The 24503-nt window shown below is 46.9% G+C and overlaps 1 protein-coding gene across 1 annotated transcript in view; it reads left to right on the top strand.

Annotated features, from left to right (window-relative positions):
- The window catches only part of ZNF469 (zinc finger protein 469), a 566114-nt gene that overhangs the window by 238105 nt on the left and 303506 nt on the right, over positions 1-24503 (top strand). The window contains exon 2 of the mRNA XM_060253917.1: positions 6877-6941. The gene's annotated coding sequence lies outside the window, so the exon portion shown is untranslated. The remainder of the gene's footprint in view (positions 1-6876; positions 6942-24503) is intronic.

Genomic DNA, 24503 nt, shown 5'->3' on the forward strand with positions numbered 1-24503 from the left:
CGTTGCTTGCCTCATCTAGTAATTTAAATTTGTATTGTTTTTGCAGTGTTGACAGGATTTCCAAGCAATCGTATACATTTAACTAAGCACTGGTATTCCGGCTGCCCTCTGATCAGAGACACCCCCCCCCAAAAAATTGAAACGCTTAAATGTAAAAGGAAAATAATTAAAAGTGGAATAGTGGCAGGCGATTTGAAGACTCTAAAACTCTGGATCAAACTGAATGTAAAAACACCCTTTATGTACCTGAGCCTGCATTTTAATTGGCAGCCAACTGGGGACTGATTCTCGCTAGGCTTGTTGACTCCAGCTGGGGAATTCCTGGGGATCTGGGTGTTGTGTCTGTTGATGGGGAGTTGTGGGAAGGGGTTTCACCATAAATCTTGTTGCCTGAAGCAGACGTTGTTTTTTCTCCAAGGGCACTGATCCCTGCAGTCTGGAGATCAGATGTAATTTTGGGAGAACTCCAACACCCCCCCTGACCCAACCTGCAGATTGCTGACTGTGTTCTAGCTGTTGGATTTATTTGTTTCAAATATTTATGCACCGTCTTATTTCTGCAAGCTCAGGGCAGCTAACAAAACAGCAAAAACAGTAGTTCCAAAGCTGGAGTCTGCCTGTGGAGATGGGTGGGAAGAAGGCCCCACAAATTTGAAATCTGCCCATCTCATGGAGACGCCATGAGAAAGGATGTTCACCGGGGTCAAGATTTTGTGCAAATCTTGGCCAGTTTCCAAAAGAAAATAGGTCCTTGTCCACAGCAAGCCTGTGGTGATAAAGTGGCTGCTTGTTTTGGCTCAGCGTTCCCTTATGTAGCCGCCTCAGGAACATTTTTGCTAATAAAGGTGGGATAAAAATGCTTCCTTTAGCGAGAGACATTGTCTATGCGGGTCAAGCTCGCCAGGTTCCACCCAGCATATTTTATTGAACTGCCAACTGTATACTAATCTCCGGAAGGTTCTGTTAGATAGTCTTTCCTTACCGTCCTACATTCAAGAAAATAGGATTGATTGCCATTTCCTATTAAATGACAACATAATCGATATCACACAAGCCGTGGCCAAATTCTTGGCTGAAATTTATTAAAAATTATTCTAAGCAGGTTTCGTTGTGATCTTAATCTTAGTTTAGCCTTTTATGCTTTGAACAGACATATCTGATAGTTGTCTCTGTATATCTCTTTTCGTTACGCCAATAAAGATGTGATTGGATTGGAAATAGATCAAAATCAGAGGAAGTCTCTGGTAGTCGCTTGGAGGGTATTACTGCTTTTAGCCACAGCCCTCTGACCTTCCAGCCCTCATGCATTTACTATTAATACATCCATCAAAGTCTCCATAGTGTTATTTTTGTTCCTGTATGAAATCTTATATTCGATGGCTTCTGTATTTATTGTGTGGATCATTGTATATTCTGTGACTATCGATATGCCAATAAAGGTATATGCTGCTGCTGATGAATATTTTTTTTTTTAAAAAAAATGCATGCGTCAAGTAGAGCTTTAGCAAAGTTGACGGTGCGTTTGGCCCTCGGTGCGGCTCCAGTTTCTTTGTGTTTGATTTCGTTCTATGAAATCGTTTATTGGTGCGCTTCTGGTACACTCTCAATAACTTCTGTCCCACTGCTGTTCTCTGCGTTTTTGTTCCTTAATCCTTCTCCGCAAATGTGAATCGGTTGGGCTGTTCTTATTCTCTTTTCCACAAGAAAGCTTGATTCTTTTTACGACGCTTCCAAGCCTCTGCTCTGTCTCTTAATAAGTGCGCATGGACGTACCTCAGGTGAAGACGGCGTCTCTCCTCCTTCGCTCTTCGGCATTTCCCCCACCTTTTTTTTAATCATCTGGCTTTCTGGCTATAAGCCACCTGCATTCCCCCTCATTCACCCCCAGTTTTATTGTACACAAAGTCTCTATACGGTCGTCTGTCTATATGACAACACATTTCCTTTTTTTCTTCTATCTGTTTTAGGACTGTTCCGTCCCCCCCCCCCCCCACCCCGCCTTACCATTTTTTTATTTCAATCTGCACTGAACTTTTATTAAAGCCTGGTGTCTTAACTTTAAGGAGTTATTTCTCCACTTATCACCGCCTTTGGTTTCTCTTGCAGTCTCTTTCTGGTTTCAAGTTATGAGGAGAACTTAGATTTGGCTTCGCCAGACGGCTTATAGATTTCTTCTGCTTCATATTTGTACAGTGTTTATGCCTGTTTCCCTTTACTACAGTGCAGGCATTGTCTGCATTGGTATTGGTGTTTTTTTTTATTTGACAATATATTTTCAAATATCTTTATTTTAGAAACAGATGAGGTCTCTTGCTTTCCCCCCATACCAGGGATTTTTTTATTGGGCTATTACCCATGTCTGGAAATTAAATTGAATGCTATCTTCCACTTCCCACTTTTGCTTTGTGTTTTGGGGCTGGGGGAAAGGTATTTGAATTCATCTTTATGCTTTGAAAGATACTTTTTTCCCCTTTTACACTATTTTTTATTAATTTTCTTTTACTTGGTTTATTAATTTTCTACAGCTGTTCCTTTTCTTTGAGACAAGCACAGCAGTCAACATTTTTTCCCTTCAGCAAATTCCTGTTATGCACCCACATTCATTCTTTCAGCTTTTCCTTAAGTTCCCACAATTTCTTTTCTACCTTGGAAGAATTGTTGTTTTTCCTTAAGTTCCCATGATTTCTTTTCTATCGTGAAAGAATTGTTCCTTTTTGATTTTGGACATCTTATCTCTAGCCAACATATCCCCCTTCAGGAAATTCCTATTCCGCACCTATGTTTATCCTTTCAGTTTTTCCTTAAGTTCCCACAATTTCTTTTCTACCTGGGAAGAATTGTTGCTTTCCTTAAGTTACCACAATATCTTTTCTATCTTGAAAAAAACTGAACTTTTCTGATTTTGGACATTTTTCTTATCCCTAGTTTTTGGCCGCTGATACCTTAGTTTCTGCTTTGCTTAGAAATCCTTTTTACCTTTTAATGATTTTGCACTCCCCCCAGTTATTCTGTTTGCATAATTCTTGATTTTCACGGTTATATGTTGCTGCCTGGCTTTATCATTCCGTTCCCCCACCGCCACCACAGAAATTTGTCTTTGGCTCAGCCTATAACTTTCAGTCACAAAATTAGCAATTGTGCCTGGTAAGTGGCAGGTTTTCCTTTCCGACCCCAGAGTTTCCAGCTGTCTGGGATTTCCCTGAGCGGTCCTCTTCTCTCTTTTTGACAGGTAGTCCTCGGGCAGAACAGAACATGAGCCAAATCCTTTTTCTTTGTTTATTGACATCGAGTAGAATGCTCATTTTGTTCTGAAGCCTTTCAGCTTTTCTTCATCAGCTCCTATCTAGGGATGTATGAATCTCCCCTTTTAAATTTCTTTCTTTTTTGCACGTACATCTTTCATTTAGCCCTGGTGTTTCTGATTAATTTTTTTTTTTTTACCAGACTTCAACAGCACTTTTATGCACTTTATGGCATTCTGTCGTTTATATGGCGTCGACATAAAATTGTGTTAAAAGCTGCATACATTTTGCAAGAAAGGTTTCGCACAACAAAACAGGAAATGGCACGAAAACGGAAAGTCTCGCAGGTTTGATTCTTGTGCAAGATGAAAAACGAAGCAGGGGTTTTTAAAGGCTGCAAAAGGTAGTAGCATCCATGCTAACTCTTTTTGTGGCTAGAGGGTAACTGTAGTTTTTCACTTCATAACTTATCCATGTGGAGCACAGCAACCAGAGTGGTTCCTGTTTTTTTTCCTCACATGGGTATGTTTATCAATTTTTAGAAAACCCTTTTGAGAGTTTCATATCTTTTTAACCTTTTTGAGAGTTCCATAATTCACAAATTGTGTATGGTAGAAAAATAGGAGTTTCAAAAATTGTTTTAACAATCCTCGTCAAATGCTTGTCCTGAAAAACATTAACATTATTTCAGTACTTCTTACTGTGAGGGTGGATATTTATTTGCTTTAAATCACACTAAAACACCTACTTATCCTGAATGGTGAAGGAATTCTTCTTGGGAAATTCCAGTGGATGGGTTACGCTTCAGGCTGATAACATAGCTGATGGCTACAATGGGGAAGAATTTCCCCCAAAATCCTACTGCCCCTGTTGTTTTGTACCCTTCCTCTTTAATGTGTGGCTTCAATCGCTTAAATTTTGTGGACTGACATAACCCTTCTAAAAAGGTCAAGGTAGTCCCCTGTGCAAGCACCAGTCATTTCTGACTCTGGGGTGACGTTGCTTTCACAATGTTTTCACGGCAGACTTTTTATGGGGTGGTTTGCCATTGCCTTCCCCAGTCATCTACACTTTCCCCCCAGCAAGCTGGGGACTCATTTACCTAGACCAGGACAAAAATACACAGACTCTGAACATGGAGGTTCCCTTGAGCTATCATGTCTAGTAGTCATAGCTCTTGCATGAATTTGTCCAGTTCTTTTCCATTTTTGATGCTAGCGACCAATAACCCCTTTATGATAAAGGATTCCATACGTTCCTTATTATTGCTACAAAACCCTTATGTGTGAACCCCTAGCCGTTGCCTTCATTGGATGACCCCGATTTCCAGTATTATGAAAGAGGGGGGAAATATCTCTGTCCATGCCATTTATTGCTGAGTCCTGGAACAAGGCAAAGCAACCCCCCCCCCCCAAAGGCTGAGCTGGAGACTTGTGAAAATAACAAAATCACATTGCTGGGCAGGACGGAGGGTTGGTGTGACTCAGTTTTAGGCAGCTATCCCTACCTTCCAACCCAGGCACTTCACTTTGGGGGGGAAATTCTGGCACGCGCTATAAGCAAGGCTTACTTGACAGGGATAGATGAACAGAACTTTCTTTCGCTCAGACTTGCCTAGTTAAAAACACATCGTCAGGGGGAAGAAAACCCGAAACAAAAATAAAAGCACTGCATTTTGCATTCTTTGGACACCATCCAAATTTGAGGATATATGTTTTAGCAAGAGGGTCGCGAGTATTGAACACACAGCCAACGTGTCCTGTGTTTGAGAAGACACAGGTCGTTGCCGCGGTGGCTGGTTGCCTTGAGGGGGGAAAGCCCCAAACACCAGGCACATTCCTCCGCTAGCAATGGCCTTGGTTCTCGTTCCTTTGGCAAGCTCTCCGCGTTTCCAGATGTGAGGTGATGAGTGACTTATCAGCATTGTGGTCCCCCGCCCTCTTCAAGCCCTTCTGATCGGTTTGCTTCTGCTCCCCGGTCTGCCCCCAAGAGTCTATTTAACACTTTGTTGCAGATGTTGCAATTGTGGGGGGAAGAGAGGGCAATGGGGTCTTGGGCTTATTCGCTTTTGAACAACAAACAGCTGGTCCAAAAGCAAACCAGAGTGTTGTTCTTCAAAAAAAAATTATTAATAATAATAGCAATGATTACGCCAAGTGGGGAGGGGGAGTTATCCTGGATGGATTTTTGTGATGTTTATTTGAGCGGGTAATGAGCCAACCCATGGGATCTCAGATTACTTCCAAACAGAGGTGCTCTGAGGGGTCGGCACCCTGCATGGCTTCTTGGAGACCCCATGCACAGACCCCCATGTCTGCGGTACTTATACCGGTTGCCTGGTGATAGCGACTGATATGCACACGGCTCTCCTCATTGGCCCCCACCCAGCGATGGAGGCCAGATATCCTAGCATGCACATCTGCATAGGATGCTGTGGCCTGTCTTAGAAAGAATGACTTGGAAAGAAGATATTGAAGAGCACATGCTATGAGCAATCTTCAACCAGAGCGTTCCCAGCGAGGGACTGGGTGGGAACAGGAAGCTTCATGCCGTCCATGAAAAGGTCCTGACAAAGATATTTATGGTGTCTGGGAAAAGGGGCTTAGCTGGAGGGTATTCAGCAAGTCTCCAAGTAGACTCCATGTGCACAACGGAGACCTGGATCTGATGTTTCGGGGCATCTGGGGGCTTTGCTTCAGCGCTTCATCAACATGTGCCTCAGCTGTAAGCCCTTGGAACGGGATCAAGAGTTCATTGGATGTTTTGAGCAATGAGTTTGGCTTTGCCTGTCACTAACTCCCATCGTCTTAAGTTTACAAGACAGCGGGAGGTGGTGCAGACTTTGCCGGTTACGCCTGGCCAACTTGGGGGGTGTCTGTTGTTGCTTATCGGTTCTAGACTTCACCCAGCGCCAGCAAGAGGGGCCCCTCCTTTGGAATTGAGATTTGGCTGGCACGATTCTGAACGTTGCACGAGGCGGAACAGAAGATGAAGTCCCTTCCCAGCTATGTCCTTCTGTAGTTTTGTTGGCTTCTCACGAGAGCAAAATCTGTGAAGTGTTAGCAGATAGGATAGAGCTTCAGGAGGGGACATGTGGCTGTCCGTGGCTTTGGAAGAGACCAAATGGAAAACTTTACCCTGGAATGTGAAATCCAAGGGGATGTTCCATTCCAATGTAGTCTTTTTCACACCGATTCCTCCACGGATCGTCTCAGGGAGGAAATGCGTTTTTGTCAGAATGGCCCCATAGGAAGGTGTCAGGGTTACCACCACCGAGAAGAAAAGCTCACAATACATTTTAAGACAGTTGAAAGTAATTTGAGAGGTCCTGCTTCCCACTCATATGTACAAACTTCTATTTTCTTCACTTCCACATCGGTTCAAGCCTATGACCTGATTATCAGGGGTGGTAGGGGGTGAATGATAGATTCCACAGCCACCAAGTGCCTCTTTCAGCCACCTCCAACTCTCTGCACAAAAAAAATATGTTTCTCTCTAACCAAACAGCATTTGTGTTTTGTTTTGGTTTTTTTTGGGGGGGGGGGAGGAAATATGAAGTATTTTATGTTTCTTTTTAAAAATCTTTTTTCCCTATTTCATGTTTTTCTTACTTTTTAAAAAAAATCTTTTACAGGTATTCCAGCACAGACGTAAACTCCAAAGCTGAAGTTCCCTTGCTACATGTTCATTCTTTTAAAAGTAAGGACAAAATGCGCTACTTGACTTTTTTTGTTGTTTAAATGCAAACAACGCGAATGTGCATTTCTATAAACGAGAGCGAATTCTGAATGCAAATGGCAAAATACTGCACTGATGAAAAAATTAACTTATTTTTGTTGGTTTCAAGCTTGGCACGAAAGATCTAAGGAGAAGGTTTTGGTGGGCCCAGAGTTGGAAACCAAGGCTGACCTTTGCAAGAATGTTCAAAACCAATTGGAGACATAAGTCTCAGATTTTTGGGGTTTGGTATGTCTCGAGTTCCCCTTCCCTGTAGGTGGTTTGTGATTTCGCCCTCTGCCTGGAGTGGTCAGCCTGCTTCTGAGGAACATTACCCTTATTGGATTTTTGGCAACTTTACTTCCTGGAGTCATGAGTGAATTAATTGTTCGTCTATGCATGTTGATGCGTAGCCAGTCAGTGGTAGGGCCAATGAGCTAGTCTGCACGTACGTACTTCCAGCCAGAGATTAGGTGTCAATATGCATATTAACCTGTGTTGGCAAACTTTAATTGGGTAATCAATACATTGGGGATGGACTAGGGAGAAAGCATTCCGTTTCAGTTTATGGTCCTTTGTTTAAGTCTCTAGTCTTCCTCGCCAGTTGCTGTTTAGGTGTTTGGGGCGGGACAGTGGCTCAGTGGTAGAGCATCTGCTTGGTAAGCGGAAGGCCCCCGGTTCAATCCCTGGCATCTCCAACTAAAAAGGGTCCGGGCAAGTAGGTGTGAAAAACCTCAGCTTGAGACCCTGAAAAGCCATGAATGGGGCTGTGACTCAGTGGCAGAGCATCTGCTTGGTAAGCAGGAGGTCCCAGGTTCAATCCTCGGCATCTCCAACTCAAAAGGGTCCAGCAAGTAGACGTGAAAAACCTCAGCTTGAGACCCTGGAGAGCCACTGCTGGTCAGGGGAGGGACGGTGGGTCAGTGGTAGAGCATCTGCTTGGTAAGCAGAAGGTCCCAGGTTCAATCTCCAGCATCTCCAACTAAAAAGGGTCCAGGCAAGTAGGTGTGAAAAACCTCAGCTTGAGACCCTGGAGAGCCATGAATGGGGCTGTGGCTCAGTGGCAGAGCATCTGCTTGGTAAGCAGGAGGTCCCAGGTTCAATCCCCGGCATCTCCAACTCAAAAGGGTCCAGCAAGTAGACGTGAAAAACCTCAGCTTGAGACCCTGGAGAGCCACTGCTGGTCAGGGGAGGGATGGTGGGTCAGTGGTAGAGCATCTGTTTGGTAAGCAGAAGGCCCCCAGTTCAATCCCCGGCATCTCCAACTAAAAAGGGTCCAGGAGAATAGGTGTGAAAAACCTCAGCTTGAGACCCTGGAGAGCCGCTGCCAGTCTGAGTAGACAAGACTGACTTTGATGGACTCAGGAGAGTCTGATTCAGTAGAAGGCAGCTTCATATGTTCATATGCTAAGGGGAGGGATGGTTGCTCAGTGGTAGAGCATCTGCTTGGTCAGAAGGTCCCAGGTTCAATCCCCAGCATCTCCAACTAAAAAGGGTCCAGGCAAGTAGGTGTGAAAAACCTCAGCCTGAGACCCTGGAGAGCTGCTGCCAGTCGGAGTAGACAATACTGACTTTGATGGACCCAGGAAGGTCTGATTCAGTAGAAGGCAGCTTCATATGTTCATATGTCTAAGGGGAGGGACGGTGGCTCAGTGGTAGAGCATCTGCTTGGTAAGCAGAAGGTCCCAGGTTCAATCCCCGGCATCTCCAACTAAAAAGGGTCCAGGCAAATAGGTGTGAAAAACTTCAGCTTGAGACCCTGGAGAGCCGCCGCCAGTCTGAGTAGACAAGACTGACTTGGATGGACCGAGGGGGGATGGGTGGGTATGATTCAGTAGAAGGCAGCTTCATATGTTTATAGATCTCAGAGAGTCAACATTTAAAACAATTCTTTTGGTGGTGCTTCAGATGCTGTCTTGTCCTGCTAGAACAGGATGAGCAAATTCTTAATGTTTCTGCTCTTGAGCAACAATGTAATGCAGAGATGTCAAACTCATTAGTTATGAGGGCCGGATCTAACATAAATGAGACCTTGTTGGGCCGGGAAACGTGTGTCATGAAACGTGATGCCAGGTAGCAGAGATATAAACTTTATAAAGGACACAGACAAACACAATTAAATACTTTCTTTAAAAAGACCCTTAAAATAAAACATGCTCAAAACATTAGCTTTCTTTGCACCTTTCTCATGGGATCCAGGGAACTGGGCAAAGGAAGCTCTGGCTCTTTCCTTCCTTCCCCAGGGGACTGGGCGGAGCCTCAGTCAATAGAAGGAAGAGAGCTTGGCTCAGTAGTTCTGCTGTGCGACTGAGAGAGCCTGGCAAAGCAAGCTATTCCTCCCCCCCTTCCTCCCCAAGGGAGGAGCCTCAGCCAATGGAGGAAATAGAGGTCTTGCTCTGTAGCTCCTGCGCAATTGAGCAAGTGTTGCAAAGCAAGCTGTTATGCTGCCCCCGGGCCACATGTTTGACACCCCTGTTGGTTCCAGAAATATGTGAATGGAAATACTTAAGGTAGTACAGGTTGTACACGCAGCGGCACTAGATAGACTACAGTTCCTGGAGAATCCTCGTAATTCCCTGCCACAGTGTCTTGCACAAGCAGAAATGCAGTTCGGGGTAAGGTGGCACAAACTGCCAGAATGGCCTTTTTTCTACCTGTGTAAGGATTCTGGGATGCGCAGAAATCATCCGCTGGATCCAACTCTGTGTTGCATCTCCCCCATACGGAAAAGAAGAAGCACGTTCTAGCTGAGAGATAGCAAGGTGATGCAGAAGGCGTGGGTACCATTAACACGCAGCAACAACCTGACGTGCGCTCGGAGATCACGATGAGACACAAAGAAATAAATAGGTGGGTTATTTGGGGGGTTTCTTTGAGCCTTTTAGAGCTTTCCTCTCAGCATCAATTAATCTGGGAAACAGGTGATTTCCTTATGGGGAAAGTAAACCATTTAGCAGGAAATATTATAGGAATGGGATGACCTAAGGGTGCGGAAAGGAGCAGCAGTTTGAAATGAACGTAGGAGGAGGGGGAAAGGTATTCAGCACGCAGTCTGTAGCTCTCTTGTGTGAGAGCCAATACGCTCGTGGGTGGTCCAGTAGACAAAAGTCCTGGATATGCTCCAATTTGTGCTTGATCATGGTACCGCCATAGGGTGATAAGGCAGCTATCGTTGCCCCCTAGTGCCTGCCAACAGAATACCTCCTCCAGGCACCAGATTTGGACCTTTGGAAATGCCTGTACAGTCATGGTTTACACCTGGATAGGACATCCTTCCATAGCCTGTGCCAAAAAAGAAGCGGCAGGCTTTGTAGTTCCTTTGCGAACATCGATCATCTCCCAAGTGCTCGGGCTGTCGACTGGCAGCTGTCTGTAAGGACTGTGCTTACGGGGTTAGTCCCCTCCTCCGCTCTCTCTCAGGTAAGATTAATTAGCCATTCATCACCTCCCTTCCTGGCAGGGGCTGCCTTGCTGAATCTACACAGTTAGAGTGATTCCTCAGTGGAACAGGCTTCCTCGGGAGGTGGTGGGCTCTCCTTCCTTGGAGGTTTTTCAACAAAGGCTAGATGGCCATCTGACAGCAATGCAAATCCTGTGAATTTAGGGGGAGGTGTTTGCGAGTTTAGAGCGGTTCCTCAGTGGAACAGGCTTCCTCGGGAGGCGGTGGGCTCTCCTTCCTTGGAGGTTTTTAAACAGAGGCTAGATGGCCATCTGACAGCAATGAGGATCTTGTGAATTTAAAAAGGTCAAGGTAGTCCCCTGTGCAAGCACCAGTCGTTTCCGACTCGGGGGTGACGTTGCTTTCACAACGTTTTCACGGCAGACTTTTTACGAGGTGGTTTGCCATTGCCTTCCCCAGTCATCGATACTTTCCCCCCAGCAAGCTGGGTACTCATTTGACCGACCTCGGAAGGCACTGCATAATCATTGGCCACAATTCCGAGAGGATTTTTGTTGTTGTTGCACAGTTGAGTCCGACTCTGTGACCCCAGGGACCGAGTCATGCCAGGCCCTCCTGTCTTCCACCATCCTCTGAAATCCGCTCCAATTCATGTTGGTTATACCAGTAATGCTGTCCAGCCATCTCATCTTTTGCCGTTGCCTTCTTCTTTTGCCTTCTGTCTTTCCCAGCATCAGGGTCTTCTCCAGTGAGTGCTCCCTTCTCATTTAGTGGCCAAAGTATTTGAACTTCAGCTTCACCATCTGATCTTCCAGGGAACAGTCGGGGTTGATTTCCCTTAGGACTGACTGATTTGATCTTCTTGCGGTCCAAGGGACTCTCAAGAGTCTTCTCCAGCACTATAACTTGAAAGCATCTATTGTTCTAGGTCTGCATCCATATCTGGTGGGATTTTTGCCTTGGTTTTTATTTGATTGACAGAGACGCACATATAGCCCCCTACCATATCACATTAAGTTCTCCCTTCATTTAAAAAAAAACCTGTCGGGTGAGGTGGTGTTGCCCTTCTAGAAGATCCAGAGCTGGCCTGGGCATATGAAACTAGACATGTCACTTTTTTTTGTCCTGCCATGTGTGTTTGCTATATCAGGAACTCCTTCTCCTTTTAGCATTTAGTAGTGACTTGTGTGACTCAGCATATACTAGATAACTTTGGGTTTGGGCTGAGTTATGGATATTGCTAGAATTGAGCTTATTACTAATGTGTTCAGAGGAGGTCGACGAAGATGGTGAGGGGTCTGGAGACCAAGTCCTGTGAGGAAAGGTTGAAGGAGCTGGGTTTGTTTAGCCTGGAGAGGAGGCGGCTGAGAGGGGATTGGATCACCATCTTCAAGTCTTTGAAGGGCTGTCCTATAGAGCAGGGACCCCCCAACCCCCAGTCCGTGGACCAGTAGCGGTTCATGGCCTGTTAGCAACCGGGCTGTGAGTTGTATAATTATTTCATTATATATCACAATGCAGCAGGCCTTGAATTCAGCAGGAGCTCCCAGGAGCACAGCTCCTGAACCTTTCTGAGGGTTCCCCCCCCCCCACCTAACTACCTTGTCCATTGAATACTAAGTGTAGCTGCATAACAATCCCTGGATGAGCTCCACCACCTATTTTTCTACAAAATGACCCCTGCTATGTAATAATGATAATAATAATGATGATGATGATGATGATGATGATGATGATGATGATGATGATGATGATGATAGGATGATGACAACGACAATGACAACGACGACATTGGATTTATATCCTTCCCTCCACTGCGAATCTCAGAGTGACTCACAGAAGAACATAAGAGAAGCCCTGTTGGCTCAGGCCAATGGCCAATCCAGTCCAACACTCTGTGTCACGTAAGAACATAAGAGAAGCCCATGTTGGATCAGGCTAATGGCCCATCCAGTCCAACACTCTGCGTCACAGAAGAACATAAGAAAAGCCATGTTGGATCAGGCCAATGGCTCATCCAGTCCATCACCCTGTGTCACATAACATAAGAGAAGCCATGTTGGATCAGGCCAATGGCCCATCCAGTCCAACACTCTGTGTCACATAACATAAGAGAAGCCATGTTGGATCAGGCCAATGGCCCATCCAGTCCATCACCCTGTGTCACATAACATAAGAGAAGCCATGTTGAATCAGGCCAGAGGCACATCCAGTCCAAAACTCTGTGTCACATAAGAACATAAGAGAAGTCCTGTTGGATCATTTCAATGGCCCATCCAATCCAACGCTCTGTGTTTCATAATAACATAAGAGAAGCCATGTTGGATCAGGCCAACGGCCCATCCAGTCCAACATTCTGTGTCACAGAAGAACATAAGAGAAGCCCTGTTGGATCAGGCCAATGGCCCATCCAGACCAACACTCTGTCTCACATAAGAACATAAGAGAAGCCATGTTGGATCAGGCCAATGGCCCTTCCAGTCCAACACTCTGAGTCACATAAGAACATAAGAGAAGTCATGTTGGATCAGGCAAATGGCCCATCCAGTCCAACACTCTGTGTCACAGAAGAACATAAGAGAAGCCATGTTGGATCAGGCCAATGGCCCATCCAGTCCAACACTCTGTGTTACACAGTGGCCAATATATGTGTGTGTGTATGTATGTGTATATATATATATATATATATATATATATATATATATATATATATACACACACACACACATACATACTTATACACACATATATTTACACACACACACACATACATACATATATATATATATATATACATACTGTAGCTAATAGCCACTGATGGACCTCTGCTCCATATTGTTATCCAATCCCCTCTTAAAGCTGGCTGTGCCTGTAGCCGCCACCACCTCCTGTGGCAAATCTCCTTTCCCTTCCTCCCCCACAACAGACACCCTGTGAGGTGGATGGGGCTGAGAGAGCTCTCCCAGAAGCTGCCCTTTCAAGGACAACTCTACGAGAGCTATGGCTGACCCAAGGCCATTTCAGCAGCTGCAAGTGGAGGAGTGGGGAATCAAACCCGGTTCCCCCAGATAAGAGTCCTCACACTTAACCATCACACCAAAATAAAGTGCACAATTGTATCATCCCGAAACCATTCCGCCCCCTCCCACCCACCCCCGGTCCATGGAAAAATTGTCTTCCACAAAACCGGTCCCTGATGCCAAAAAGGTTGGGGACCGCTGATATAGAGGATGAGGTGGAACTGTTTTCGGTGGCCCAGGAAGGTAGGACGAGAACCAAAATTAAATCAAAAGAGTTTCTGGCTCAACATTAGGATGAACTTGTGGACCGTTAGAGCGGTTCCTCAGTGGAAGAGGCTTCCTCGGGAGGTGGTGGGCTCTCCTTCCTTGGAGGTTTTTAAACAGAGGCCATCTGACAGCAACACTAATTCTGTGAACTTGAGCAGATCATGAGAGGGAAGGCTGGAAGGGCTGCATCAGGGCTTCGTTCTTGTGGCCCTTTCTTACATGCCCAGGAAAATACTGATCACCACTTTGAGGTCAGGCATTCCTCCATGCCAATTTGGTCAGGGATCTTCTGAAGGTGGGGTATTATTATTAATTTTTTGCCATCTTCTGAGCATGTGACAGGTCACTGTGGGTGAATGGGGGAGGTATTTGTGAGTTTCCTGCATGTCCAGGGGGTTGGACTAGATGACCCTGGAGGGCAGGGGATCTCCCAGTTTGGAGGCCCTCCCCCTGCTTCAGGGTCATCAGAAAGTGGGGGCAGAGGGAAATGTCTGCTGGGCACGCCATTATTCCCTATGGAGACCGTTTCCCATGCAGGGGTGGGGAACAGTGAAGAAGAAGAAATTGGATTTATATCCCGCCCTCCACTCCGAAGAGTCTCAGAGCGGCTCACAATCTCCTTTCCCTTCCTCCCCCACAACAGACACCCTGTGAGGTAGATGAAGATATTGGATTTACATCCCGCCCTCCACTCCGAAGAGTCTCAGAGTGGCTCACAATCTCCTTTCCCTTCCTCCCCCACAACAGACACCCTATGAGGTAGATGAAGATATTGGATTTATATCCCGCCCTCCACTCCGAAGAGTCTCAGAGTGGCTCACAATCTTCTTTCCCTTCCTCCCCCACAACAGGCACCCTGTGAGGTAGATGAAGATATTAGATTTATATCCCACCCTCCACTCCGAAGAGTCTCAGAGTGGCTCACAATCTTCTTTCCCTTCCTCCCCCACAACAGACACCCTGTGAGGTAGATGAAGATATTGGATTTATATCCCGCCCTCCACTCTGAAGAGTCTCAGAGCGGCTCACAATCTCCTTTCCTTTCCTCCCCCACAACAGACACCCTGTGAGGTAGATGAAGATATTGGATTTACATCTTGCCCTCCACTCTGAAGAGTCTCAGAGTGGCTCACAATCTCCTTTCCCTTCCTCCCCCACAACAGACACCCTGTGAGGTAGATGAAGATATTGGATTTATATCCCGCCCTCCACTCTGAAGAGTCTCAGAGCGGCTCACAATCTCCTTTCCTTTCCTCCCCCACAACAGACACCCTGTGAGGTAGATGAAGATATTGGATTTATATCCCGCCCTCCACTCCAAAGAGTCTCAGAGCGACTCACAATCTCTTTTACCTTCCTCCCCCACAACAGACACCCTGTGAGGTGGGTGGGGCTGAGAGGGATCTCACAGCAGCTGCCCTTTCAAGGACAACCTCTGCCAGAGCTATGGCTGACCCAAGGCCATTCCAGCAGGTGCAAGTGGAGGAGTGGGGAATCAAACCCGGTTCTCCAAGATAAGAGTCCGCACACCTAACCACTACACCAAACTGGCTCTCCAGATGTTTTTTGCCTACAATTCCCCTCAGCCCCAGCCGGCATGTCCAATGGCTGGGGCTGATGGGAGTTGTAGACAAAAAACATCTGGAGAGCCACTGTTCCCCACCCTTGCATAGGGTATAATGAAGAATTGGGGAATCATCACGCCTTGGCCTGGCTGGCTCATTAATAGTTGATTCTGCTAAGAGCTTGTCTTAATGACTGAATGTCTTTCTTATAAAGTAGAGCCTGGATGGGCGAGATGCATCAAAGGGGGCAATTAAAGCAGCTCAGCTTAGTAGAGGGAAATCCTTAGGGTTGTTAATGGCTGGGGGGGAGCAGCGGAGGTCTGAGGGAGGGGGAGGGGGTCTCTTCCAAATGCCACTGGCCTCTCATGGGGTTGCCAGCCTCCAGGTGGCAACTGGAGATCTCTCACTATTATAGGTGATCTCCGTGCAACCAAGATCAGCTCGTCTGGAGAAAATGGCTCCTTTGGAGGGTGGACTCTGGGGCTTTACACCCTGCTGAGAGCCCTCGTCTCCTCAAATCCCACCTCCCCAAGCTCCATCTCCCCCCCAAAAAATAATCTCCAGGTGTTTGCCAGGCCAGTGCTGGCAACGTCAGCCCTGTGCAAAGGCTGGCTGAGCCACAGAATGCTAAAGGGGAGAGCTCCAGATAGGGTTGCCAATCCCCAGGTGGGGGCAGGGGACCCCCCAGTTTGAAGGCCCTCCCTCTGCTTCAGGGTCTTCAGAAAGTGGAGGGGGGGGCAATGTCTGCTGGGCATGCCATTATTCCCTATGGAGACCAATTCCCACAGGGTATAATGGAGAATTGATCCATGGGTATCTGGGGGGGGGGCTGTTTTTTTTGTGTGTGTTAGAGGCACCAGATCTGCAGCATAGCATCCAGGGCCCCTCCTCAAAAGTCCCTCCAAGTTTCAAAAGGATTGGATCAGGGAGTCCAATTCTATGAGCCCCAAAAGAAGGTGCCCTTACCCTTCATTATTTCCAATGGAGGGAAAACATTTAAAAGGTGTGCGGTCCCTTTAAATGTGACGGCCGGAACTCCCTTTGGAGTTCAGTTCTGCATGCCACATGGCTCCACCCCCAAAGTCCCCAGATATTTCTTGAGCTGGACTTGGCAACTCTACTTCCAACTTTATGATTCTACTAAAAATGTCAACTCCAGGTTGGGAAATTCTTATAGCTTTGGAAGGGAGGGGCTGGAGGAAGGGGAGAGACCTCAGCGAAGCAACATAGCACAGAGCCCACTCTCTAAAGCATCCGCTTTAGAGCCAGTTTGGTGTAGTGGTTAAGTGTGCGGACTGTTATCTGGGAGAACCGGGTTTGATTCCCCACTCCTTCACTTGCAGCTGCTGGAATGGCCTTGGGTCAGCCAGAGCTCTGGCAGAGGTCCTTGAAAGGGTGGTTGAAAGAGCCAGTCTGGTGTAGTGGTTAAGTGCGCAGACTCTTATCTGGGAGAACCGGGTTGGATTCCCCACTCCTCCACTTGCAGCTGGTGGGATGGCCTTGGGTCAACCATAGCTCTGGCAGAGGTTGTCCTTGAAAGGGTGGTTGAAAGAGCCAGTTTGGTGTGGTGGTTAAGTGCACAGACTCTTATCTGGGAGAACTGGGTTTGATTCCCCACTCCTCCACTTGCGTCTGCTGGAATGGCTTTGGATCAGCCATAGCTCTCGCAGAGTTGTCCTTGAAAGGGCAGCTGCTGTGAGAGCCTTCTCAGCCTCACCCACCTCACAGGGTGTCTGTTGTGGGGGAGGAAGGGAAAGGAGATTGTGAGCCGCTCTGAGACTCTTTGGAGTGGAGGGCGGGATATAAATCCAATATCTTCTTCTTCATTATCTTTTCTCCAGTAGAACTGATCCCTGGCCTCTGGAGAACAATTTCAGGAGATCTCCAGGCCCCACCTGGAGGTTGGCAACCTACTTACTCCTGCTAATGCAACCACCGCCGCTGCTTTTCTCAATCTACCTCCAATCTGCAAAAAAATGTGTGTGGCTGAAAGGCACCGGCCGTGTCATTTACAGAGCTTGTTCTTCCTGCCTCAGTAGTTCACACAGTTTAATGGCAGCAGATGACTTCCGACTTCCATTCTGCATCGTATCGGATGTGCAATTATTCGTGCAGTTTAACTGCAGTCACACTAGGATATGTTTTTGCATGTTACTTGGGTGGAGGGGTGGGGGAGGGAAGCAAAACGTATGGCTGGGAGAGGCAGACTACAGGAAGCCATCGCTTTGGAGAAAACTCGCTTAGCCTTGTAAAAGTAGCCAGTAAATTTTATAGTGTCTGGCTGCCATTTTTAGAACGCTGAAAGAGAGAACTCTGCGTATTGCGCTGGCACACTGTACATAAGTGGGCTTTTAGGATACAGCCTTCATGTGCGGTTATGATGCCAATCTCTTTTGTTTCGCGTTGTTCTTTAAATCGTCTGCTCTCACAAAGGAGAACGACGATGGAAAATTGCTTTTTAAACCTGGTTCTCAGTTGGTGTCCCTTTGTGTTGAAGTATTTATAGGTTAGCTACGTGCCTGACAATAGCCCCCCCACACACAATTTCTCATAATAAGAACAAATTAAGCTAAATAAGCAGGTTTTCAAAAGTCAGGAGTGAATGATGCAGGCGCTGTGGAGAGAGAGAGAAAGAGAGAGATGTCCGAGATCTTGATCAGGGATGTCAAACTCATTTGTTATGAGGGCCAGATCTGACATAAATGAGACCTTGTCGGGCCTGGCCATCAATGTCATAAAATGTAATGCCAGGTGGTGGAAATGTAAACTTTATAAAGGGCACAGGCAAACACAATTAAAGATTTTTTTAAAAAAGAACCCCTAAAATAAAGCAGGCTTAAAGTGTCTTGCAATGTTGTGGTCAGTAGCAAAGCAAGCTCTCCCTTCCCCCAACTTCCACCCCAAGAAAGGAGCCTCAGCCAATGGAGAAAATAGAGCAAAAGAACAGCAGCAAATTAAGATACCAAAATGGGCGTTTGAGAGAGAACTTGGCTGGAAGTTTCAGTTGACTTACGAGGAAGCTGCAGGAGCAGCGGAACGCAATCAAAGCCGGGGTTTGCGTGAAGGCTAGAATTTTTCCTTCAGAAGTCAACAAGCAACGGAGGGACTCCTGTGGAACTTTATTATTGAGTCTTAGTACTCAGTTTGGAAAACTCAGAGACTGTGTGGGGTCCTCCCTGGAATATTGTTTTGAGACATTCGTTTGTTTTCTATTTATACTGTATGAATGCATGCCCGCTGTTGTAGGCTGTTCATTTCATGTCAATAGAATTTTGTATACACTAGTCAAGAGTGTTTGTTTTTGCACAATATTTTGTATTTTTGCATTTTTGAATGGAGAAAATAGAGGCTTTGCTCTGTAGCTTCTGTGCAATTGAGAAATCCTGGCAAAGTCAGCTGTGACACAGAAAGAAGCAAGAGAGAGGGAGAAGGAAACAGACTTGCTCATGGGCCTGATAGGAGCCCTCCAGGGGCCTGATCTGGCCCATGGGCCGCATGTTTGACACCCCTGCTTTAGATTCTTATGTTAATTAAAAAAAAAAAAGGTAAAGGTAGTCCCCTGTGCAAGCACCGGTCATTTCCAACTCTGGGGTAACATTGCTTTCACAACGTTTTCATGGCAGACTTTTCACGGGGTGGTTTGCCATTGCCTTCCCCAGTCATCTACACTTTCCCCCCAGCAAGCTGGGTACTTCTTTGACCGACCTCGGAAGGATGGAAGGCTGAGTCAACCTGGAGCTGGCTACCTGAACCCAGCTTCTACCGGGGATCGAGCTCAGGTCGTGAACAGAGCTTAGGGCTGCAGTCCTGCAGCTTTACCGCTCTGTACCACGGGGCTCTTATGTAGCTGCTCTGAAAAGTTTGTGGGCCAACAGTCATCTCCCCCAAGTGTGCTGTGTGGAAACGATGGCCTGCCAGTACTGGAGACATCTCTTACTCATCCAGGCAGATGAGGGACATGTATCAACCCATCAGTTACTGGGCTTGTTTTAAAAGCATTGGCTATCACATCGGGGCCTATCTGCAGTACTGTCTCTCTCCTCTGCTCCACCGCGACAGCTTTGCTCATTTGCGGAGGGTCTTCTGCAGGTACCAACCTGCAAACGGGCAAAATCGGCAACGGCCTTCTGTGTTATGCCCCCTCTCTCATGGAGTGGTCTGCCCGGGGGCAGGGGTCAGGATGGCTCATGGCTTTCCGCAAACTGCAAAATGGAATGATTCCAGAGGGCTTTTCTACCGCACGCAATAGGGTAGTGCCGTAGGAAACGATTCCAAGTTTCTTGGATAAATTATTGGGGACTGTGGTCTTTGGCTACTGTGTATTGTTTGCTGTGGGTTGGATTCTATTGTGCAGTTTTGCGTCATTTAATGGGTCTTGTTAACAGCTACGCTTCGCTTCAGTTCCGGTTTTTACCCTTCTGGTGAACTCAGCAGCCCAAATCCTATTTGATTGTTTATTGAATTGTTGACTGTAGAAGAAGATGATATTGGATTTATATCCCGCCCTCCACTCCGAAGAGTCTCAGAGCGGCTCACAATCTCCTTTATCTTCCTCCCCCACAACAGACACCCTGTGAGGTGGGTGGGGCTGGAGAGGGCTCTCACAGCAGCTGCCCTTTCCAGGACAACCTCTACAAGAGCTCTGGCTGACCCAAGGCCATTCCAGCAGCTGCAAGTGGAGAGTGGGGAATCAAACCTGGTTCTCCCAGATAAGAGTCCGCACGCTTAACCACTACACCAAATTGGCTCTCAACTGTTTGGACTAGGGTTGACTGTATGGACTGCCTTGTTGACTGTATGGACTAGGGTGGCCAGTCCCCAGGTGGGAGCAGAGGACCCCCCGGTTTGGAGGCCCTCCTCCCGCTTCAGGGTCATCAGAAAGTGGGGGTGGGGGGAAGGGAAATGTCTGCTGGTGGGCAATCCATTGTTCCCTATGGAGACTGATCCCCATTGGGTATAATGGAGAATTGATCCGTGCATATCTGAGGCTCTGAGGGGGGCTTTTTTTGAGATTGAGGCACCAAAGTGTCAGCATAGCATCCAGTGCCTCTCCTCAAAACACCCTCCAAGTTTCAAAAAGATTGGACCAGGGGGTCGAATTCTACAAGCCCCAAAAGAAGATGCCCCTATCTTTCATTATTCCCAGTGGAGGGAAGGCATTTAAAAGGTTGCGGTCCCTTTAAATGTGATGCCACAACTCCCTTTGGAGTTCAGTTATGCTTGCCACGCCCTTGCTCCCGGCTCCACCCCAATGTCCCCTGGTTCCACCCCCAAAGTCCCCAGATATTTCTTGGATTGGACTTGGAAGCCCTAGACTATGGATTCACTCTGTATAAGCCATCTTGGGTCCCGATGAGAAAAGCAAACTATAAATAGCGTAAATAAATAATTAATCATGTCCCAAATGCAGCTGACCTGGCAGGAACGATTGTGCTTGAACTGGAAGAAGCACGCAAATCTATTCACATGTAAAATTGGACTTTGCAAACATGTAGAATTGGTTTGTGCATGTAGGATACATGAAGGATGACAGTCTGACCCATTTCGTATTAGGCTTGTTCCGGGTGGACAGCCCTTTTGCTCCCGGCACTACTCTCCATTTTCGCACTAGCCTCAGCAGAGCTGCGAATCGGTACATCGCTTTCCCACAGCAAGCAAGATCCTCTTACAAGCGGTTTCTGCTTGCCGTGGGAGAACATCAGAGAAGCCATGTTGGATCAGGCCAATGACCCATCTAGTCCAACACTCTGTGTCACAGAAGAACATAAGAGAAGCCATGTTGGGTCAGGCCAATGGCCCATCCTGTCCAACACTCTATGTCACATAAGAACATAAGAGAAGCCATGTTGGATCAGGCCAGAGGCCCGTCCAGTCCAACACTCTTTGTCACACAGTGGCCCAAAACCAGGTGCCATCTGGAGGTCCATTAGTGGGGCCATGACAATAGAAGCCCTCCCACTGTGCCCCCCCAAGCACCAAGAATACAGAGCATCACTTGCCCCAGACAAAAGAACATAAGAGAAGCCATGTTGGATCAGGCCAGAGGCCCGTCCAGTCCAACACTCTTTGTCACACAGTGGCCAAAAACCCATGTGCCATGAGGAGGTCCACCAGTGGGGCCAGGACACTAGAAGCCCTCCCACTGTGCCCCCCCCCAAGCACCAAGAATACAGAGCATCGCTGCCCCAGACAGAGTGCTCCATCTGTACCTTGTAACTAATAGCCACCAAGAACATAAGAGAAGCCATGTTGGATCAGGGCAATGGCCCAACACTCTGTGTCACAGAAGAACGTAAGAGAAGCCATGTTGGATCAGGCCAATGGCCCATCCAGTCCAACACTCTGTGTCACAGAAGAACATAAGAGAAGCCATGTTGGGTCAGGCCAATGTCGCATCCAGTCCAACACTCTGTGTCACACAGTGGCTAAACAAACTCATGTGCCATCAGGAGGTCCACCAGTGGGGCCAGGACAGTAGAAGCCCTCCCAGTGTGCCCCCCCAGCACCAAAAAGACAGAGCATCACTGCCCCATATAGATAGTTCCAACGATAAACTGTGGCTAATACTGATGGATCTCTGCTCCATATGCTTATCCAACCCCAGTTCGCAGCTCCATGGCATCTTGTGTGAAAAAGGAGAGAAGCGCCGGGGGCAAAAGGGCTCTCCACCTGTAACATGCCTTAGTGTGAAATAGATATCTGTCTCCAGCAGTCATTTTGTAGAAAAATAGGTGGTGGAGCTCATCCAGGGATTGTTATGCAGCTGCACCTACTATTCAATGGACAAGGAGGTGGAACTCTCCGAAGGAGGAGGAGAAACTATCAGAAAGGTTCAGGAGCTGCACTCCTGTGAGCTCCCACTGAATCTGAGGCCTGTCTCTCTCCCGCCAAGTTACTCAAACAGGGATCCTGCCGAAAGCAGCAGAACTCACCAGGAGTCATTTATTTACAACATTTATTTACAAATGATTTACTTATTCCGCCTTTCTTCCCTGTGGGGTCTCAGAGCAGCTTAAATCCTTCTCCTCTCTTCTGTTCAGAGAAACAAAAAATAAAAAGATAGGAAGGAAGGAAGGAAGGAAGGAAGGAAGGAAGGAAGGAAGGAAGGAAGGAAGGAAGGAAGGAAGGAAGGAAGGAAGGAAGGAAGGAAGGAAGGGAGGGAGGGAGGGAGGGAGGGAGGGAGGGAGGGAGAGAGAGAAAGAAAGAAAGAAAGAAAGAAAGAAAGAAAGAAAGAAAGAAAGAAAGAAAGAAAGAAAGAAAGAAAGAAAGAAAGAAAGAAAGAAAGAAAGAAAGAAAGAAAGAAAGAAAGAAAGAAATGAAGGGAGGGAGGGAGGGAGGCCCAGAATCATATCCTAGTGGTGTGTAGTGAACTCATGGCATGGTGAAATAATGGTGTTCCTGCCTGGCCCATTGGAGCCGTAGGCCTGAGCTTGGGAACTCAGGAACAAAGGGCAATAGGATCCTGTCCTGCTCCAATCACGGGCCCCCTCATGGTTTGAATGATCCAATGGCGTGCTTGCACAGGAACCCTGAAGTGCATATAGTTGGCCCAGTTCCCCAGTCTTGGAGTGCAGCCATTCCTATGCTGCACTTAATAAAATAGCTATGATCACTGCAACCTCGTCTCTTCCATGCGTTGAACCCACTATATTATACCTAGGCAAGGCCTTGACCCTGTGGGGTGGTTCATTCAGAGGCTGTGGGCTGTGAGCCCTGGGCCAAGAGGCCAAGAGGCCATCAGTTGAGGCCAAGAGGGGGGGTGTGGCTCCGGCCACATACGGGATTTATACCTGCAGATAGGAAGGGTAGGAAAAGCTCCGTTTTACGGTTACATCGCTGGCAGTTATGTTGTTCTTTAATGGCTTTCAGTTCAGGTGGGTCACCGTGTTCATCTAAAGCAGCGGAACGGATTTTAAATCCAGCGACACCTTTAAGACCAACAAAAGTTTAGTTCTGGGCACAAGCTTATGTGTGCACGCACACTTCTTTCACATAGATTCTGGTGGGTAGCCATGTTGGTCTGAAGCAATAGAACAAACTTTGAGTTCAGCAGGACCTTTAAGACCAACGAAGTTGAGTTCTGGATATAAGCTTTCGTATGCAGGTACACATCTTTGCTTAGATTTTGATGGGTAGCCATGTTGTTTTGTTCAGTCGCACAGTCAAGCCCAACTCTTTGTGACCCCATGGACCAAGTCACACCAGGACCTCCTGTCTTCCACCATCCTCCGAAGTCTGCTCAAATTTGTGTAGTTACATTAGTAATGCTGTCCAGCCGTCTCATCTTTTGCCATCCCCTTCTTCTTCCTTCTGTCTTTCCCAGCATCAGGGTCTTCTCCAGTGAGTGCTCCCTTCTCATTGGGTGGCCAAAGTATTTGAGCTTTGCGACCCCATGGACCAAGTTACATCAGGCCCTCCTGTCTTCCATCATCCTCCGAAGTCTGCTCAAATTCGTGTTAGTTACATCAGTAATGCTGTCCAGCCATCTCATCTTTCACCACCCCCTTCTTCTTTTGCCTTCTGTTTTTCCCAGCACCAGGGTCTTCTCCAGGGACTGCTCCCTTCTGACTTAGTGGCCAAAGTATTTGAGCTTCAGCTTCAGCATCTGACCTTCCAGGGAACAGTCAGGGTTGATTTCCCTTAGGACTGACTGATTGGATCTTCTTGCAGTCCAAGGGACTCTCAAGAGTCTTCTCCAGCACCACATCTCAAAAGCGTCTATTCTTCTGCGCTCGGCCTTCCTTATGGTCCAACTCTCACAGCCATACATTACTACTGGGAATACCATCGCTTTGACTATATGGACTTTTGTTGGCACGGTGATGTCTCTACTTTTTATTATACTGCCTAGATTTGCCATAGCTGTCCTCCCAAGGAGCAAACGTCTTCTAATTTCATGGCTGCAGTCACCATCTGCAGTGATCTTGGATCCCAGAAATGTGAAGTCTGTGTTAGTCTGAAGCAATAGAACAAAGCTTGAATCCGATGTGCATGAAAGCTTATACTTAGAATTAAACATCATTGGTCTTAAAGGTTCTACAGGACTTAAACGTTGTTTTTGGTTCCTTCACCTTTTGCTTGACTGATTTTAGTGTGATTTTAATATGCACTGTGATATCTTTTTTGTTCTTGTTTTTGAGATCGTCCTCGATGCTTCGGCTCACATGGCACTGCTTTTGCTTTCCCCTTTTCTGCAAGAATCTTTTCCCCTATGGGAACCTACGGCGCTGCTTTAGCCCGCTGCTCTCTGATCCGCCGAGCAATGGCAGAGGCTGCTAGCTGATGCTTTCGT

The sequence above is a fragment of the Heteronotia binoei genome, chromosome 14, assembly GCF_032191835.1.
Source record: "Heteronotia binoei isolate CCM8104 ecotype False Entrance Well chromosome 14, APGP_CSIRO_Hbin_v1, whole genome shotgun sequence".
In the NCBI taxonomy this organism is placed as follows: Eukaryota; Metazoa; Chordata; class Lepidosauria; order Squamata; family Gekkonidae; genus Heteronotia; species Heteronotia binoei.